The sequence below is a fragment of the Malania oleifera genome, chromosome 13 (assembly GCF_029873635.1).
Source record: "Malania oleifera isolate guangnan ecotype guangnan chromosome 13, ASM2987363v1, whole genome shotgun sequence".
Lineage (NCBI taxonomy): Eukaryota > Viridiplantae > Streptophyta > Magnoliopsida > Santalales > Ximeniaceae > Malania > Malania oleifera.
This window is the reverse complement of record NC_080429.1, coordinates 8,534,543-8,539,827: the sequence shown is the minus strand read 5'-3', so window position 1 is coordinate 8,539,827 and position 5,285 is coordinate 8,534,543.

Sequence of the window (5,285 nt, the reverse complement as noted above, 5' to 3'; positions counted from 1 at the left end):
CTATATCACCATTCTTTTGAAATTCAAGTGTGTAGAAGAATTTTAGAGAGATGCTTTGTTTTGTCACCCTTTATGTATCATCTTCTTAATTGAGCTATACATGCAGCGTTGTCTTCATATAAAACTGTTGGAATATTCTTGATTGACTAAAGATCATAATTTTCTTGGATATGGGAGATCATTGATCTGAGCCACATGTATTCTCTATTAACTTCATAGACAGCTAGTATTTTAGAATGATTGGAGGATACTGTTGTAATCATTTGTTTTATTCTCAAATAACATTGAATGTATTTAATTTCATTCTAGTTTCATCGAGTAGGAGTAGAGTTATATTTTTCTAGTAGATTTACAGAAAATGTAATGTCAGGTCTTGTACACTTTGCCATATACATCAAAGAGCCGACAATACTTAAATATGGTACTCAAGACCAAGTAATTCTTTCCCCTCATCATGAGGCTTAAATATGATACTTCAGGACCAAGTAATTCCTCCCCCTCATCATGATGTCGAAATTGAACTTTCTTAACATAATCACACCATCAGTGAAGATCTCAAAGAATGAATTTTATCCATATGAAATTGCCTTAATACCTTTTCGGTATATTTAGATTGATAAACAAGAATTCCGCCATTTACATGTTCAATCTGTAGGACAAGACAATATTTTGTCTTTCCCAAATCTTTTATCTCAAATTCTGCCATTAACAATTTTAGCGAGCTCTTTAGGAGTCCCAACTAATTTCAAATTATCAACACAAATAACAATTATAGCAAATCTGGATTCTGATAAAAATGCATGGACAAATTGAATCTTTTATGAATCCTTCTTTCACAAGGTACTCAATTGATTGTACCATATGCGTCTAGATTGCTTTAATAAAAATAAGGAACGTTGGAGTTTAACTGAACATAAATTTCTAGATTTTGCTTCAGGCAATTCAAATTCTTTAGGGATTTTTTCATATAAATTTCACTATCCAACGATTCATGTTTGTACTACGTCCATATGACGCATGCTCAGTTGTTCAGCGACTACTAGCCCAATTAGAAATCTGAAAGTGAGTATGTAAAAACCCCAAAAATAGAGATATAAAAAAATTAGTGAATTTATTTCCAAAAAAAAAAAAAAAAAAAATTAATTAATTAATTAATTAATTAAATTTTTAATTAATTAATCGGATTTAAAAGAAAAAGAAAAAAAAATTAATTAAAATTTATTTTTATTTTTTTAAATAAAATATATTATTATTAATATTATTTAAATATATATTTATTATTATTATTATTATTATTATTATTATTATTACATCCTGAAGCTTCCAGCTTCAGGATTTCTTTTTCTTCTTCTTCTTCATCTTCTTCTTCTTTACTTTTCTTTTCTTTTCTTTTTGCTGCAACGCAGCTCCCTCTGAACACTCTCTCTCTCTCTCTCTCTCTCTCTCTCTCCTCACTTTCTCTCTCCCTCTCTCCTCGATTTCGCGACGGATTTTCGCCCGATCGAAAATCCGAAGATACCACTGGACTCCATTCGCTGCTGCCGTCATTTCTACTGGAGCGGATCGATGGTAGGAGCGGCGTAAGCGTATTCCCTGGGGTAAGCCATTTCCCCCTTTTTCTTTAATTTCTTGCAAAATATAAGCCCAATTGACGAACGGACACCACCACGAGAATCTAGGGATGATTCTCTACAAGTCTAGCGGGACGGAATTCTCGTGGGAGTGTTGGGCCAAAACTCCAAATTTGGGGTGCGGCGATTATTAAGGGGCTTATTTTTAATTAATTAGCATTAATTTAGAAATGCTAAAATATTAAGCATCTGCGACTGAAATAGGATTTCTGAAATTTAGGGCTCGGGTGAGCGCCGCGGGTGTAATTTTGGGACCCACAGGCAAAATTTGGAAAAATTAAGTAGGGATATTAAATAATAGTTTAGATATTAATTTGAGGTATATGGAGCCTAAGGAAGGCTAGATGAGTATTATTTTGGAGAAATAGATTAATTAATCTGGGGAAAAATGTAAATTGCAGGAATTAAATTTCGGGCGCTAAGGGCGTGAAATTTTGGGTCCTAAGGAATTTCTCAATAGTCAGGTAAGGGAATAAACTAAAGCAGTAATTTTTCATACAAATTATTATTGATTATGAGTAAATTTATTTTCAGAAAAGCATATGTTATATTGTGTATTACGCATGAAATGTACGATTGAGAAAAATACTGCTATGATGATTAAAATGTATATGTATGTATGAGATGTAAATAATTCACGTTTTTAGAATATGAAGTATGACTTTTAACAGCATATGTGTGGCATGAATATTATTTTATGTGAAATGTATTATGATGTGAAAGATTTTACGAACCAAGCATTTATGGAAATATGAGTTATGTTGTGATAAATGATGTATTTTCAGTATATATATACCTGAAACAATTTTGGCACGAGGCCATATATTTACGTTATCAGCACGAGGCCATATTTATGTTATTGGCGCGAGGCCATGTATTTATGTTATCGGCACGAGGCCGAATCTATGCTATCGGCACGAGGCCGTATTTATATTATTGGCGCGAGGCCATATTTACTATGATTTTGGCGCGAGGCCATATGTATGATTTCGGCACGAGGCCGTATCTATGTTTTCGGCACGAGGCCGTAATGATGCTACGTATGATCATGTATTATATGTTTTCACAACCAGGATGTTAGTTTAGTTCAGACCAGGAGCTCGGTACCGTAGCTATGGGTTCATTTTGGCACGAGGCCTTATTAGTGCTACCGTCCCACGAGGGGATGGGAGATGGATAGTCGATGTGGCTTTCAGTAGAGTGTGGACGTCCACCTGGCAGTCCGGACCAGGGTGTGGCGGGCTCATCGTACTTACAGACATATTTGATTCGGCAGTGGTCGGCCAGCCATTGTCGGGTCCCGCCTTCGGGCTGCACAACCCGTCATGGGGGGTAATACATGACACTAGCTAGCTATTCATCCTGTGTTTATTTTCAGTACTACAGTTATAACAAATGATTTTATGTATGATATGAATTATTAACAGATGTGAAAATATATGTTTACCCAGTACGATATGATGATGTTTATGGAGTTATGAAATGTACTATATACGTATAAATGCATTAAATATTCATGTTGCCACACAGCTGTATTTAGTTTATTTTCCCTTACTGAGAAGTGTCTCACCCCCAATATTATTACATTTTTCAGGAGTCCCTGAGAGACCGGCGGGTCAAGGCCGCCGTTGAGATTAGTGAGATTACCCCGTGAGGAGGGTAAGATTTTGTACTAGGGTTAGAATTATTTTGTGTTTGACCCTAGAGATATTTTGATGTATATGAGGATGTATAGTAGTACAGTATCATAATGTTATAGAAAGCTCTGGTATTATGTTTTATGATTGGATGTTTGAGATTTTATGTTTACTGCTGCTAGGTTTTCCGCTGTGTATGACAGGTGTCCCCGCTACCCACGGGTTCGGGTTGACCATTTTATTTATTATGTGATATTTTATGTTAAGAAATTAAGGGACGTTACAGAGTACATCCATTACGGGATAATATATCTCCTCATAATCAATTCCGAAATTCTGCGATAAACCTCGTGCCACAAGCCTTGCTTTATATCGAGTAATTTCATTATTTTCATTTCGCTTGCGCACAATTACCCATTTGTATCCAATGGGTTGGACATCTTCTGGTGTCTAGACTACAAGTCCGAAAACTTATCTTTTGATAGAGAGTTTATTTCTGATGTGATAGTCCATTTCCATTTTGGCCAATCACTTCTATATCAACATTTATTAACAAATTTGAGTTCAGAATCCTCATTACTTCTAGTAATATCATCACTTCTGGTATTGTCATTACTTTTGGTAATGTCATCATTACTTTTGGTAATGTCAATAGCTACTGCATATGCAAATGTGTTATTGACAACAATTTTATTCCTATTTCACATTTCTCCTGTATAATGAATTGAGATCTCTTTATTATTTCCATGTACCTATCCCTTTTCAAGGGGTGTCTCTTCAAGAGGTTCCTCTTTAGGAGGTTCCACAATAGAGATTTCATTTTCAGGAGAAATGAGTTTATAAATATCGAATGGATTATTCATCTTTGTAATCTCTTCTAGAGTGTTTACAAATTTCAATTTTCTCCTTCTGGAGTTTTATCTTTTGCACCAACAGGCCTTCCACACTTAACTTGTGGGTTAGGTTCATTAGCCGATCATTGTCATTCAGGGACATCAATACGTGGTGGAATATTTGTTGTAGGTATATGAAATTTTAGTATGACCTTGGTATTTGCAAAAGAATTTGGTAACTAACTTGCAATCCTTTGCAAATGCATAATCTTTTAAACTTCAAGTTCACTTTGATTTGTGCGAGAATCTAAATGAGTTAAACTCATGACATTCCATGTGATTTCATGGTTTGTTTCGGGCACTGATTTTGCTCTCCCTAATGTAGGGAATTTTGTTTCATTAAAATGACAATTAATTTCTTTAAGATCAATCAATACACATGAAATCATTTAATAAAAGAATCTTGTTCTTTTAGTGGATGACCATTTATTTTTTATGATTCTTTGTATCATTACATCTCTAGGATGTGCAAGATAATCATGTCAAAGTGTAAATAACTTTGAGTTATTGTACTTCTGGTGCAAGATATAATTTTACTATTGCTTTAATCTTTAGATAATACAGTCCAAAAGATAAAGTTGTCAATTTTCAAAAATCTATTTCTTCCCATAAACAATAGAAGTAATATAAAAAAATTATTTACTACCTTCATTTGTAGTTTTCATTGAGTTTTAAATCTTTAAAACTTAACATATTTCTTCTGGATCTGCTGAAATATAAAGATTCATTGATTTGTTATAAAGTGTCATTAGGTAACTTTATGTTAGCTCTTTCAGATCATTTAATCAAATTTGTAGAAACAAACATGTATTGATATTTATTGAAAATATATTCAAGTAATGAAAATATTTTTTATCTCAAAGATTTGTGTGTGTTGTAGTTCTGTCAATTAAACAAACTTTCTCCTTAGAATTGATCAAAGCAATGATAAATCCAAACATAATATTGCTTACTTTGCATCATTGTTTGATTTAAAAGAAAATCAACAACATTTATTTTTACTTCTTTACTATTTTCTTTTTCATTTATAGAGGCTTGGTATAGATCTATTAAGTGCTTGGGTGTATGGTAGGTACGCAACCAGTGACCATTTTACTTCGCATCTGTAGCATTCATTTTCAGGA